The 16,337-nt window shown below is 39.5% G+C and overlaps 1 pseudogene; it reads right to left on the minus strand.

The window, feature by feature from the left end:
- Positions 1-5,570: 5,570 nt before the first annotated feature.
- LOC136306505 (small ribosomal subunit protein uS5 pseudogene) overlaps positions 5,571-16,337 on the minus strand; it is a 79,708-nt pseudogene continuing 68,941 nt past the window's right edge.

A 16,337-nucleotide genomic window follows, 5' to 3' on the forward strand; every position in this document is an offset into this window, starting at 1 on the left:
ATATGCTCCTTGTGAACTAGCAATTAGCATTTCTTCATTATTCACAGATGATGTCACAAGAATAGCTAATAAATACAACCTATACAAAGCCACTTCTGTCAAAATAAGAGTATGCCAGGCTCTTGGTTTCCACAATTAGTGTATGTTATGTATTTACAAGCCAAGCAGCTCATATAAAGGCATTGCCAGAGAACATACTGAATGAAAATGTTTGCTTACAAAAAAGAAATTTCCAAATGTTAATTATGACCAGTTTGCTTTTTCCTAAGGCTAAACTAATGCTGCAAAAGACTTTAAAATATAAGTTGGCAACAATAAAGCTGGTCTTTTTTAAAAACAGTTTATAGTATATATATATTTGAGAAATATTTTGACTTTAAGAGTAAAATTTGTTTCAAAGGAAAATGCAAACTTTTTACAGAGCATAGATCATGTGTTTTACAGCAATAACCAAGTGCCTGTTAGATGGAAAGTGTACTGTTTCTCCCACACTATAATAATCAAAGTATCCTTGTCTTTCAACCACGTTTCATTAAAAAATAACGCTATATTTACACACAGCTGCTAGATGTCATTGGCAACACCAGTGACAATATAATTGCTGACTCGAATGGGTGGTGTTCTTTTTCTACAAGACACTGGAAGGTAGAATGACAATTCAAACAAAAACTGGGCTAAGATGAAGGTCAAAAATATTCAACTTGACTTATAACTAAGGACTTATAGCTAATTCAAACAGTGAGATACAACTTTTCATCTGCTGTAGTGTCAAAGATCAAAGGGCTTCAAATTGCTGTGTTGGCCGTGGTTTGAAAAAGCAGACTCTCTCATTATTTGTTAATAAGACTAGAAATCAGGGCATCTTCTGTGGCAGGCAATTTGATAACATCCTTCAAAAAATTAAAATACATATAAAGATTGGCCTAGGAGTTCTGCCTAGCTTTATTCTAACACATGAGGAATAAAGATGTCTTCTCAAGGATAATTTCTAAAAAAATATTGTATACTTTAAAAAAATAAAAAAGGCAAAGCACAAATTTGTAGACATGAGATTCTACCACTCATTTAATTAAAAGGGAAAAATGTATGGCTTTGAATACATTTCTTTCTCCCCTGCCCCATGGAAGGATAAACAACAACCCTTGAGTAGTGTTAATTATCTCTAGCAAAAAAAGATGAATTGTGGAATAGAAATATATATTATTTTTATTGTATAGCTTCTAACACTATTTGAAAATTTTACCATTCATTTTTTTCAATGAAAAATAGAATAAAGAAATAACTAAAAAAGTGAAACTGACTTCATCTGAATGAATCTGATACATTGAAATTTATATTTTAATTAGAATTATGGAGGTACATTTGGCTTCTCATCTTGCACACATTTTAAATATCCTTAAGTCCCAAAATGAAAGACAAGACAGTTGCCATTCAGAATATTAATTCCTTTCTCTGGCATTCAGAGTGGTATTTATACTTTGGAGACTTCTTCTAAGCCAGCATGACTTCAGGAAATTTATTCAATTAGGTTCAAGGTCATTCTCTGAAGTTGAAAGTTGAGGTTCTAGTTAAGAGCATGGTCTGAGATAGACCCAAACTCTACATTGTATCTCTGCAGAGGTTAAGGAAGGAGTCAAGAATCCTCTTCAAGTATAATGGGCAAAACAGCTTTGAGAAGTTTCTTATGCCCAAAATTGAAGACAGTCTAAAAATTGGATTTCCAGAATTTGAAGACTAGGAATGAACCAAAAACCAATCCAAATTCTCAAACCCACCTCAGTTTGGTCAATTCACTTACTCTTAAATCAGATTTAGACTACCCCCTGGTGGTTAAGCTTAGAAGAGAAATTCCTTGCTGTCTTACGCACTGTGGTCCTTTATAACAGAAAGTGGGACTTGATCTAATATGGAAAGTCAAACTTTCCAGAAATAAATAACAATAATTTGCCATCAAGCAGGGAACAAAATCTCTAGTATGAAAGTATGAGCGGAGGTTGAGATGGAAAAGACAATAACTGATAGAAAAATATTATTTTTAAGATAAAATATTTTTAAATGTTTCTCTGCTTTGCATATATATGTCTTTTCTTCTGGTCTCATTCCCCATTTAAATGACACATTTTTTTTTTTTATTCTACTTAGTGCCATATGCCTCAGCCTCTCGGAGTTGCAACTGATTCTTTGGCCCTAATTTGTACTCATATGAGTTAATAATATGTCACCTCAGCATACCTAAATCACCAAAGACCCATAAGCATTACCTCATCTTCTAAATTACCCCATACCCTTAGGAAAAATTTGAATCTCTCGATCAGAACCAATCCACTATACTTGTCTCACTGGATTTGGTGTCTTCTGAATTTCATGTTAGTATAAACTGTGGTATCTAACATTGCTCTGCAATACATGGCATCTTTACATAAATATCAAAATATCTAAGGGCTTCTAAGTAGCATGTATTATTATAAAGGTGAGGAAATATATCTGAAGATTTTCCCAAGTGCTCAGCTATTTGTTCTACTTTATTTAATTTTACTGAACCTGTAACATTCCCTAAAAGGCTGACTTCTTAAAATTTTCATTTCTCATCTGAGGCTGGAATGAAAACTATGTTTCGATTACATTGAAAAATCCGTACAGAGTTAGGACGTAGCAAAGAAGGAAGTCTTTTACATTTTTAGGGTTCAAGATAAGCTATTCAGAACTTCTTCCTCCCTCATAATGGTGTTTCCTGGTCCTCGCTTTTTTTTTTTTTTTTAATTTAAGTGAGAGGAGGGGAAATAGAGAGACAGACTTTCTCATGCATCCCGACTGGGATCCACCCAGCAACCCCCATCTAGATCCGATATTCTACCCATCTGGGCCCATGCTCGCAACTGAGCTATTTTTAGCGCCTAAGGCAGAGGCTCCACGAAGCCATTCTCCACACCTGAGCTGATGCACTTCAACCAGTTGAGCCATGGCAGGAGTGGAAGAGAGAGAGAAAGAGATGGGGGGGAGGGGGAGGAGAAAGAAGCAGATGGTTGCTTCTCCTATGAAAGGATAAATGAAGACACTAGCATTGTTTGGTAGACCTGTTCTTTTATCATGCAGCATAAGAGCAAGTCCAGGTAAAAGAGACAGAGCCCAGAACTGCTAAGAAGTGCATAAGGAGTAGCCAGAATAGCAGAAGCAAACAGGGTCAAAAAGTTAATGTAGCAGAACTTGCTGAAGTCTTTCGTAGTAATTGCTCGAATCAACTAGGACAGCAATTGCTTATCTGCTGCTGCCTGAAGGATTTTACTGCATTTTAATCTAGAATATCTCTAGCCTATCTACTAGTCTAGTCACTTTGTTCTGCATAGACACAGCCTCTGGCTGAAAGAGCTTTCAGTCATTTTCTGATCATCATCCCTCATTTTCCATTTGCCAGGAAGCAATGCCTTCTCTGAAAGGATAGAGGACCCTGAGGCTAAATCTAAATAACTCAGTAACTTGAAACTTGGCTTCATTCTTTCTCATCAGAACCAACAACCTCCAAGGACTCTACTCTGATATTAGCAAAGGAATATACATCATTTATGTTCAGTTAATTGGTTTGGGAGAAATTCTTACCAACTCTCTCCCATTTACTCAGAATTATTCTGATATATCTGGAATGTGTAACTGCAATGACTGCTTTTCTGGTGGATACATGTTTCCCTTTCTTGCTCACAAGTTACAGAATGCATCTGTATTGTCACCTCTTCTCAGTAACCCTCATAAATTCAGGACTCACCTTCAATTGGTGATCAAAAACAATATTGCTTGAATGCTAAGTTTTCTTGGTGTTGGGCAGATAAAATATATTGTGCTCACTTTGTTAAAGATGGCGCTGCCCAAGTGGAAGTCTGTTGCCCAGGTGATATTAATGTGTGTTGGGGGCAGGCTGTGGGCAAGCAGGATCCTTGTAGCCTGGGGCTTGGTTTTAGGACTAAGCCTTTCCCACCCTTTTTGATGTGGGGTGGTGCAATCCCATTATGCCTCAGATAAGTGACTTTGTGTTAGAGACTTCCCTATTTTGTATATTGGATTAAAGCAGAGGTCTCAAACTTGCGGCCTGCCGAACAATTTTGTGCGGCCCGCAGACTAATCCACGAAGTTCAAAATATTTTGTATAAAATTAAGTAAGCCTAGGGGCCTACTTGTATTTTTCATTTCTCTAGCACCCTAGCTAGATATTAGCTTAGTTAACAGCAGTTGTGATGCGAACTACAGTTTCTGGTCGTTTTTGTGACACTGAAAAGTGTTGCGTAACAGTTGCCTTTTGTAGACCTAGTGCGGCCCGCCAAAGGGCTGTGATCTTGCTCTGCAGCCCACATGCTGAGTTGAGTTTGAGACCCCTGGATTAAAGGTTTTGATTTCTGCACTATAAAGTGGGGCAGACCAGGAGCTTGCTCTCTTAGTTCCTAGTTCCTGAGATTAACTTTAGAGAAAAGAGCAGAGAAAGGCCATGTGGAGGAGGCCATGAAAAGCAGCCAAGATGGTGGAGTGCTGAGTAAGAAGCCAGTTTGTGCAGAGTTTGTGCAGGGAGAAGGAAGGAGATGGGGAACAAAGGTGAATAAGTCTGGTGAGCTAGAAACCTTTGATTCTAGGAAACTTGGATAAATCAGTAGCTTTGTGAGCGCTGAATGAGTGGGAGCCCAGTGTGTGTTTTTACTTGCCCGCTTTTTTGTATTTTTCTGAAGTTGGAAACGGGGAGGCAGTCAGACAGACTCCCACATGTGCCTGACCAGGATCCACCTGGCATGCCCACCAGGGGCGATGCTCTGCCCATGTGGGGCATTGCTCTGTTGCAACCAGAGCCATTCTAGCACCAGAGCCATTCTAGCAGAGGCCAAGGAGCCATCCTCAGCGCCTGGGCCAACTTTGCTCCAATGGAGCCTTGGCTGTGGGAGGGGAAGAGAGAGACAGAGAGAAAGGAGAGGGGGAGGGGTGGAGAAGCAAATGGGAGCTTCTCCTGTGTGCCCTGGCCGGGAATCAAACCCAGGACTCCTTCCGTTGTTTCTTTACTGACTGTCCGGATCCAATGTGAACCTGCATGGGCCAGGTGGCCATGGCTACTGGCTTTACACTTGGCAACTGAACACAATGAATTACCCTGTGAATGAAGATACAAAGCAGAGGAAAGACTAATGCTCATTGAGCATCTACAGCATGTTACACACTTTACAGATCTACATTATTTTAACTTTATAAGAAAATTTCACAAGGAATAGTGTATATTTTACTCCATTAATTAGATGACAGTCTCTTTTAATAAGTGTCCATGTTTATCTTGCTTATCACCGTATTGTTAAATCTAACAAGATTTATGGCACATATCATGTGTTTAATAAATAGTTTTTAAAAATTTATACTTTTGTAATGGCAGTTCTTATATACAAATCTGGCCCAAAACACAATTCTAAATCCTGACTTGTTAGCTGTATTTTACTCACAAGGTTGAGCCTCAGCAAATGGTACATATATTCATCCATATCCTAGGACTTAAAAAACAAACAAACCAACCAAAAAACAGGCTTAATTCACTTTGATTTTCATGCATAAAATTATGTGGTGGCCACTGCTGGAGCCCAGGTCTCCTGAACAGAAACTCTGGTGTGGGTCTTTACAAGATGGTCAGTGAAATCCTGATGGGAAGACTTGGTGAACACCCTTCTTTTCGCAGAGGTTGGAGGTGAGATAGCTGTAGGTCTTGGAGATGGCGTCAAAGGTGGCCTTGGCGAAGTTGCCCAGGAGGACAGGTGTAGCAGCGGTTGATACCAGCCATCAGCAGCAGCTTCTTGGGCACAGGGGCTGAAACAATGCCAGTGTCCCTGCGGCATCGTGGTATGGGCTTACCAGCAGAGCCACAGCCCCAGTCACCTTACAAGGGACAGTGGAGGGCTTGTTGATCTTGCTCCCCCAGTAACATCGCCGCACAGGGCCCACAGAGAGCTTGGCCAGGTTGGTGGCCCCACTGATGGCAGTGGCTACTTCCTTGGAGCACTTAACACCCAGAATGACATGCCCATTGTAGTCCCCAATGACGACAAATGCCTTGAACTGTGTCACCTGGCCAGCATGGGGCTGCTTGTACAATGGCATAATCTTCAAAACCTCTTCCTTGAGAGATGCCCCCAGAACAAAGGCAATGATCTCATGTTCCTTGATGGGCAGGGAGAAGAGATAAATCTCTCTAGGGACCTGACCTTCATGTCCTTGATTAAGAGGCCCAGCTTGGTAACAGGCAGCCACTCCTTGTCCTCTGCCTTGCCTCCGCTAGCCTTGCAGCTTTCACACTGCTTCTTAATGCAAACACAGTGATCATTGAAAGCTCTGTTAAGCCTGATCAGGCAGTGGCGCAATGGATAGAGTGTCGGACTGGGATGCAGAGGACCCGGGTTCGAGACCCCGTGGTCGCCAGCTTGAGTGCGGGCTCATCTGGTTTGAGGAAAAGCCCACCAGCTTGAACCCAAGGTCGCTGGCTCCAGCAAGGGGTTACTCAGTCTGCTGAAGGCCCATGGTCAAGGCACATATGAGAAAGCAATCAATGAACAACTAAGGTGTTGCAATGCGCAATGAAAAACTAATGATTGATGCTTCTCATCTCTCTCCGTTCCTGTCTGTCTGTCCCTGTCTATCCCTCTCTCTGACTCACTCTCTGTCTCTGTAAAAAAAATAGAAATAAAAAGCTCTGTTAATATGTCATGTGGAAAATAATACTCTAATAATAAGTAATAATACAAGAATAAACTCTTTTTTGCACCCTCACAACTGTAAAACTACTTTTGCTCCACCTAGTAGAAGAAAACAAGTTGTCCCTGCTTGATGTTGTTTGACTCTGACATAGAATCTTTTGTAAAATATCCTGTTTTTAGATGGTTCATTGAAGCAGCCTAGGATAAAATTCAAGATTTCATACAAGAGATCATTTTCATAAATATGTTAATTATTTATTTTTTTAGGTAAGAGGAGGGGAGATAGTGAGAGAGACTTCTGCATGCGCCCTGGCTGGAATCCACCTGGCAACCCCGTTTGGGGCCAATGTTCTAGTATGGAGCTGTTTTTAGTGCTTGAGGCTGTTGAGCTCTGAGGGAGCTATCCTTGGCCTCCAGGGCCACACTCAAACCAATAGACACTGGCTGGGGGAGGGGAAGAGAGAGAGAAGGGGGAGAAGGGCGGGAAGAGAAGCCAATGGTCACTTCTCAGGTGTGCCCTGACCAGGGATGGAACCAAGAACGTTCATATAGCAGGCTGACTATCCACTGACCCACTGACTAGGGCCATAAATATGTTCTTAAACAACTCCTGTCAAGTTTTAGGTCATGGAGGCAGCAAAGCAGTTTATGGATTTATTGTAATTCCCATTGCCCTATTAGGTATGAATTAGACAACATATTTTCATCTGTCTCTTGGCTTGAATCTTTTTTGTAAGCTGTTACTGAAAGAGTTAAGAACTGAAGAATTGATTAATTTTCTTATAGGTAAGCATAACTATTATAAATAACTATTTTTTCAGTTGTAACAATATTTATTCTGATCATAGGTTCACTTGAAAACTACTTAAAACTAAAATATAATTTTAACTTTAATTTCTTTATTTTGAATATTCTTGAAACTGATCACATCATAGTCTTGGAGAGTTTTGTAGTAAATTAATGGGAAAAAAATCAAACCTTTAAAGCATTATTTTGTAGCAAACATACCAGAGTCCTCAAAAAATGTTAACAGTAAAACTTTAAGGGTAGTTTGATATTCATAGAATTAATTCAACCAGGAAAGCAACAGTGAAATGTGACATTAATCCCTTGAGCCAGGAAAAAGTAATTAGTACACTAATTTTAAAAAGAGTTATGGGTTGCTATTAAAACAAACAGAACTGTCTAAGAAGTTATTGCCAATATCAACAATCACAAACAGAAGCATAATGGCCATTTTCTTGTTTGATTTTTCTTCCTCCAAATTTTCTTTTCTTTTTAATTTTTTCACTAAGACAGAGAAAGAAGAAGGAAAAAGAGAGAGAGAAGAAGCATCAACTCCTTGTTACACTTAGTTGTTTGTTTTTGAAATTAAGTTTAGTGGGGTGACATTGATCAATAAGAGTTCAGAGGCTTCAGGTAAACATTTCTATTGCATTTGAACTGTTGACTGTGTTGTGTGCCCATCTCTCAAAGTCATATTATTTTTCCAGTAGTTTCTTTTTTTTTGTATTTTTTTGTATTTTTCTGAAGTTGGAATCGGGGAGGCAGTCAGACTCCCACATGTGCCCGACTGGGATCCACCCGGCATGCCCACCAGGGGTCGATGCTCTGCCCATCTGGGGCATTGCTCTGTTGCAACCAGAGCCATTCTAACGCCTGAGGCAGAGGCCATGGAGCCATCCTCAGCGCCCGGGCCAACTTTGCTCCAATGGAGCCTTGGCTGCGGGAGGGGAAGAGAGAGACAGAGAGAAAGGAGAGGAGAAGGGGTGAAGAAGCAGATGGGTGCTTCTCCTGTGTGCCCTGGCCAGGAATCGAACCCAGGACTCCTGCATGCCAGGCCGACACTCTACCACTGAGCCAACCTGCCAGGACCAGGAGTAGTTTTTAAGTTTGTCTTTTTAATTTCACTAGAAGATGATGATCTCCCCAAAACAATTCAAGGACTTCCTGATCAGAAACATATGTGCAATATAATAATGTTTATATTTAACTTAAAAGAAGCTGTTGTAAAACAGAAAAATAAAAAATAAGCTGAGTAACTTTACAGAACATTCAATTATTTAGAGCCCATTGTGATGCACCAGCTCTCTCAGAGCCAAGACAAGGGGGTGGAAAGGAAACTTTATTTCAGCATTAGCTGCCAAAACTTTTATAAAGTGCATGCAGAAATAGTGGCATTGAAATTTCAATGTTATTCACCTCCTCAAATCCTGTGCTAACCACCTGTGGAGTGGTAAATTTATCCTTTCAAATGATAAATTGCAATTGTAATCTCAAAAGGATTACTAAAGAGACAAATGGATGATTTTTTATTAAAATGAGGTTTATGGACTGGGCACAGAATTGCATTTATCATGACAACTGCAATTTGCTGAGCTTTCGCAGACATTTTCTCCCATACGTGTGTATCTCCATTTCTTTCTCATTTAGCTGTACAAGTCACATCTTCCACCTATTTTCACTGAAAAGCCCAGTCATTTCCAACTCTTGTGAAAAAAACAGGCACTTCACAGAGCTCCAAGAATAGTTTCTCTTATTTAAGAAACGCCAGATGGAACAGCTAATGCTGTGCGGAGCCTCGTCTGTACTGTCTGCATGGCACAACGTTCACCTTCTGTCAAAATCAGAAGTCTTGATCGCCACACAAAGAGAACAGGGAGAAGCATCTTTAGATCCTCGGCCTCTAACACAGCTATATCATGCCCTGAGTCCCTAGTACAGGATCAGTTTCTAAAACAGCAATACAGTCAGGATTGGTAGTTAATAAATAAATCTTTGAGCAGAGATTTAGACAATAGTGTTAGGCAGTTACTGAAATCTCAATGCGAAGTTACCTACATAACTCTAAGAGAAGGTATAATTACATATCTCTAATCTATTTAACAGAATAAAAACATGAGGTTTCTAACGGCAACAACCATGCAGGCAGGAAAACAAGAAAAAATCAAACCCTTTCACTGTCTTTCCAAAAACACCAGTTCCCCCTTCTCCTGAATGTATGTGTCATATATCTTCATTCAACGTCTACCAGAGTTGAAGGAAGATATAGACAAAGTTTGCCCTTGTTGAAGACACATGGGCTGGGGGAAAATGTGTTTAAAATATATAAATGACTACATTAGAGAAGAACCTGGAATAGAAACAGTTCAAGGCAAAGCTTCAGCAGTATATGTTCCTGATCTAGAGATCATTAAACAACAGATGGAATTAATAAAAAAGAGTGCTAGAGAATAAAAGGCGTTCTTGAATAAGACTTTCCAACCGACTTTTAATATTATTGACTAACTTAATATTTTATCTGGCCATCTCCAAGTCAGCTACCACGGCCACATCCCATCTAAGACCCTGCCCTGGGGAGAAATTGTTCCCCTGCATCAGTCATGCATAGAATCAGCGTTTAATCATCACGAGGACCATCATAAAATTACCAAGGAATTAAAGGTTATTCTTCATCAAAAAAAATTTGGAGTGTTCCTTGTTGCAGGCTTTGGAACACCCAACAAAAGGCAAGGTGTCAGATATCAAGGTTTAGGTATAGCTTGCCTCTTAAAAAGAGAAGTGACCTCATATTTTCCATCTGTAAAATGGAGACAAATTAGAACCACTCTACTCAGGATACAATAGCTGGCCAACATCTCATATGTGCTCATTAATGGAACCAATGTGTTATAATTTCCTCTTCTATTAGGTCTACTCCTGAAATCAAAGGTATTGAGTAATAAAATAGGACAAGGAGTATAGTATAGAGTACTTTAGATTTTCCTTTAAACTTATTTTCAGGGAAAGAAAATGGGTTTAATTCACAGTATAGCCTTCTTCATAGACGATGCTGATTAGAGTGACACTGGCAGGAGACCATGGGCCATATGGACACACAAGAGATATCAAACCATAGATTCTTGTTGAAGTAGATGAGCAGGCCCCTAATTCACCAAATCTGATTATAATTCCAAAGGTGTTATTTTTAGGCACAAACTGCCTGAAATTTTTTGTTTTATTCTAGATGACACTCCTAGAGATAATATTTTGTTCAATCTGATTATTTTATAATCTACTAAGTCATCATGTATAAGAATAAAATATGAGGTATACTGTATTAAAAACTACAATTTAAAGAGGTAAAGTGCAAATGATAAAATGCATTAGTTGAGACAGAATAAGCTATACTGTTGTAACAAATACATGTACCCTAAAATGTGAGGAGCTTAATTTAGCAAAGATTATATGTTGCCACAACACAGACAAATTTGTGTTGGAAGGATTTTCTTGGTGACTTTTATAAATTGTGACTTAGACTTCTTCCCTTGAGACAGTGACAACTTTAAAACACACAGACTCAGCAGTTCCAATGCAAGGAGAAGAGAGAAACAGGATAAAGAACATCAACTTTTAGCTGCTTCAGCCTGGAAGTCACACAAGTGACCTCTGCTCCCAGTCCTTTTGGCCAGAACTCAGTCTCGTAGCAGGGAGTCTGGGACACACTGTCTTCCTGATGCTCTGAAAAAAGGAAAGTAAATACAAATCACAGTCTCTGCCACAAGTCACGGGCTTTGGAGTCAAACAGTAGAGGGACTGATTCCTCTGGCACCTTGAGAAAGTTGCCTAACCTCTCCTCACCTCAGTTTCACATCTCTAAAAATCATAACACCGTTCTGGCCTTTAAATCATCCTGTGCAGACCTGAGCGGGCGCATTTTCAACCTTACTTCACAGGATCAAATGCTTCCCACACAAACATCCACATGAGAGTTACCACAGCTTTGCCTTCCCTACTTTCTGATGAATGTCTCTATGGCAAAATTCCTCAGGCTCTTAACCTGATTCACCCCTGGAGTTCTGAGATTTGCTTTTCTATCCCTTGTATTTCTTTTCTTTTCTCTTAACTTTTTTTTAAACAATGGCTTGAAAACCTTACACAGAGATAACATTCTATTGATCAAATGACTCTTTCTGAAGGTTTATATGTTTTCAGAAACTAGGTTGATAAAAATTCAGAATCCTGAATGTCCTAATAAGCAATGGAAGCTAAGTGACAGCATTTTTATTCTTTTCCTTTCCTTTCTTGACTCATTAAAAAAGCTCAGTTTACCACACAGGTAAATGAATATACCTTCCACATTAAGCATGATTTGATCCAGATGCAATAAAGACAGATTCATCTTCCAACTCGATTTTGAAACTACTAAATAAGGTTCTTACAAAAAAAAAAAAAAGGAAATGAAAGCTCTAATATTACTTTTTGTCATTATGCCTTTAATATTTTATTCACACTACAAAGATCTGTCAACACAATCATTCAGGGGCAAGAGAGCCAGCAGCTGCTGCCTGACTAGGAAACTGGTATTATTCCTAGAGTGTGTGTGCCTTCCTGCAGGGTTTGGATTAACCCAAGATGGATACTTTCTCTCCCATGCTTTGTTACAAATCACTTCTGGTAGCACCAGAGATTCCACAAAGAAGTATTCAACACCAGCAAAGGAGTTATTTAAAATGAAATATGAAGCAGTCTCACTGCTTCTGGATTATCCTTGCTGTGTTTCTTAATGAATTTTTTAAAAGGAAGTAGCATCTTTTCTTCTATTAGAATTCCCCAAAACGTGCTTGTGCATATATCAACCTTGGTCAAGACAAAACTGTTGAAATATTATCTTAAAAAATAAGAATCTATCCTCTAGACATAGTTCTTCTTATATATTTGTTAGTATTGTTTTGTCATAACTCAGAGACAATTCTGACTCAAGCAAGTTTGACTTCCATTATGCATTCTGGGGGATCCTCTAAGCTCCCAGCTACTGCTATTACAATCTCATCCCTCCCTTCCTCCCAACCTCCAACTAGAAGGAAAAGTTCAAAATACTCTGCAAACCATTTGATGAATGCTTAATGTTCCAGAGCAGTCCAGCTATCAAAGATGACTCAAGGACCTGATTTTCAATGGAGCAAGACAAGAATATTACACTCATTTTTTTCTATAAATCCATTGTCTTTAGCATCTCCAATTCCTGAAATCATTTTGCACCTTAAATTTTGCTTTATGCCTGGTGATCCTGTAGAATCTTTGTAGACATCTTTGGGAGCTATTTTTAGTTATTTAACCAATTTTGAAACTTTTAAGTAAAGTGGTTAAAAAAAATTAAAAGGCTCTCATGATTCTTAAACTCCCTCGGAAGAGAGTGTGAAGTGACAAATCTCCAGAAATGATTGAATCTTCTATCATTAGCCTCCCTTATAACCTCTTTCTATTCATCTGAACAAGAAGAAGAAGGAAAAACAAAACAAAGCCAGATTAAACAGGAATCCTTTCTCTTTGCTATGTGTTAGTTGCTAAGAAAGCACTTTGAGAGTGAGTTCGAATCCTGAGAGGATTTTACAATGCCAGCTGTTGCTGGCTCCTCTGAGTATAGAAAGTTTGGAGCCAAATCTGACCACACTTGAACTTGCCTTGTCAGTCACCTGTAAATAGTATTCTATCAGGATCAGCTCCTGGAGCCTAGGTAAATAAGCATAGCAAAAGGGAGCTACCCTCATCTTTCTTTATTGTCCAGAAGAGCAATGGTCTATTTAGATGCATGTGTCGAACAATTCATTTTTTCTCTGAAACTTAGTTCTTGACCTATTCTTCAGAGTTATCTCAGGCATGAATTAATTAATGTCTGTTATATTCTACCTTGTTTCTGGGATAAGGTGAAAATGATAAGGAATAAAAAAAAGGAGTATTAATTCATTTCATTGCAGGTATGAGATGGAGACAATTAATTACTGGACTAAAGTATACAAGAAAAATTTCATGAGTGATAATGAATGACATTAGCCAAGGGTAAAACACATGGAATATGATTTAAATCAAATCATGAAAACCAACATGTTCAAATGTACCTTCTCCATTAAACATTACCTGGTTGAAGTCTTGAGCCCTTTAAAAAGCCAATACATCCTATGCAGGATAAAGTAATAATGCCTTAGCTTTGTTGGCCTTATCAGGAGAGACTGGCCCCTTTAAGAACTCATGAACAGGTTCTAAAAGGCTTTATAGAGGACAAGGCAGGACCCCTGGTCCATAGGAAACATGTAAAATCTAAATGGATTAAAGATAGAGATGAGGGTTTGGTAAAGAAACAGGAACACTGTTACTAGAAAGCTGGACATACAGGAGAGACTGTATCACAAAGATATTTAACAAAATGCCATGTACTACTGACAGAGGCGGGGAATAGGAAGAGAGAGAGACAGGATCCATCTAAACTTCTTACATGCAAGATCTCCTAGGGACACAACTGCTTCAAAAGTCAGAGTGAGACCTAGATGTACAATTGGTTCAGCAGCACCCACTGTGACAGTGCAAGAAGTGCAGAGAGTTAAACGGATCATCTGTCACCTCTTCACCTCACGCTTCCTCTACAGGCTAGAGCTCCAGACTAACTCCCTAAAGCGTTTCACCCACTCCTTTCATTAAACACCCTCATCATCTTCTGTGACTCTGTAAGGGTTTCTGTACTAAATTTCTGAAAATCATACTGAAAAATCAAAACCCACCTTGGTTTTGACCTTATCCTTTCATAGCAAGTGATCATTGCAAAGAATCCAGGATAATATTTAAAATCACTGACCCGAACATAACAGAATGGGGAACAGAAAGGAAAATTCATTGCTTTACCAGTCTGTTTTGGAACCTTCTATATCTAAAATAGTACTTAAGAGTTTTCAGCCAGGATTATTTTTTAGTTCTCTCACATTTATGGGAAACTGTCCCATGTCCCAGAGCCTCAAGCAAATAAACAGACTCCTAATGCACTGAAGCAGTCCTTTGTCCCTAGATTGGTCTTAAGGCTTAATAATGACAAAAGCTAGCACTTATTGAGAACTTATTATGTGCTAAGTGATGTTCTCGATGCTTCAATAACTTGCCCAAGGACACAGAAGTAGAAAGTGGTAGATCTGCGATTTGAAAAGAGCCAGATTGACTCCAGAGCTCAACTGCCTTGCTGCTGTACCTACAATTGCTTATAGCGGGGGTCCCCAAACTTTTTACACAGGGGGCCAGTTCACTGTCCCTCAGACCGTTGGAGGGCCAGACTATAAAAAAAAACCCAACTATGACCAAATCCCTATGCACACTGCACATATCTTATTTTAAAGTAAAAAAACAAAACGGGAACAAATACAATATTTAAAATAAAGCAACAAGTAAATTTAAATCAACATACTGATCAGTATTTCTATGGGAACTATGGGCCTGCTTTTGGCTAATGAGATGGTCAATGTCCGATTCCAGATTTGTCACTGCTAGCTGTAACAAGTGATATGACGCATGCGTCCCGCGTCACCAGAAGTAGTACTGCATTCGCATCCTGTGCTCCTCTCACTGACCACCAATGAAAGAGGTGCCCCTTCTGGAAGTGTGGTGGGGGCTGGATAAATGGCCTCAGGGGGCTGCATGCGGCCCGTGGGCCGTAGTTTGGGGACCCCTGGCTTATACCTACTGCTACGTTTCCTTCAAATGACGTTAGAGAAGACCTCTTAGACCAACAGGCTCCAGTGGAAACTGGAGTTAATGTTGAATATCCTTGGCTACCATTTTCCAAACTGTATTTACTCTTCAGAATGCTCTTCTCAAGAACATTAATAAACATACTGTGAGAAAGGGTTCGCTACTGAAATATGTAAATTTAGGAATGTTGATACTATATCTTCCTGTAGAGAGTTACAATTCACATGAGCATTTTGAAGGTGATGAGACGTCTTTTTTTTTTTTTTTTTTAAATTAAGTGAGAGGCAGGGAAACTGAGAGGCAGGGAGACAGAGAGACTCTGGCATGCAACTCAACCAGGAGCCACCTGGTAAGCTCAATACTGGGTGATGCTCTGCCCATCTGGGGCTGCTTGTCCATTGTTCAGCTACAGAGCCATCTCAGTGCCTGAGGCAAGGCCATGGAGCCATTCTCAGCATCCAGGGCAATGGGGCCAACTTGCTCAAACTATTCAAGCTATGGATGCAAGAGGAGAAGAGTAAGAGAGAGAAAAAGAGAAAGAGAAAGAGGACGGGGAAGGTTGGAGAAGCAAATAGTTGCTTCCCTGACTGGGAATCAAACCCAGGACACTCACACACCAGGCTGACACTCTACCGCTGACCCAATTGGCCAGGGTTGAGAAGTTTTCCAGTAAAGAAATTTGTTTAACTTTGTTTAACCCAGCATATGTACTTGACAATAGGACTCTTTGTTTTTAACCATGCATCAGTTAACATTCTCGAGAACAACATTTGTAAAACATTAGCTTGAAGAACGCTGGTCCAATGTCTTGACAACATGTCCAAGCTGTTTAAAACATGATTTGGGGGAAATATGGACTCTGATCCCCGAACAGAAACTGTGAAACTAGCCCCTTCCCAGGTTACTTCAGAGGAGACTGAAAAGTGGAATGAATGGTTCTATAAAACCCCAGTGGTTTTTCCTGGGGATAATTGTGACCCCTAAGGATATTTGACAATGTCTAGATACCACAACTAGAAATTTGTACTTACATCTAGTAACTAGTGATCGGAGATGTTAGTATGCATCCCACAATGCTTAGATGCTTTCCACAATGAAGAAACATAGAGTTCAAAATGTCAATAGTGCCATTATTGAGGAAGTCTG

This window comes from Saccopteryx bilineata, chromosome 5, assembly GCF_036850765.1.
Source record: "Saccopteryx bilineata isolate mSacBil1 chromosome 5, mSacBil1_pri_phased_curated, whole genome shotgun sequence".
Lineage (NCBI taxonomy): Eukaryota > Metazoa > Chordata > Mammalia > Chiroptera > Emballonuridae > Saccopteryx > Saccopteryx bilineata.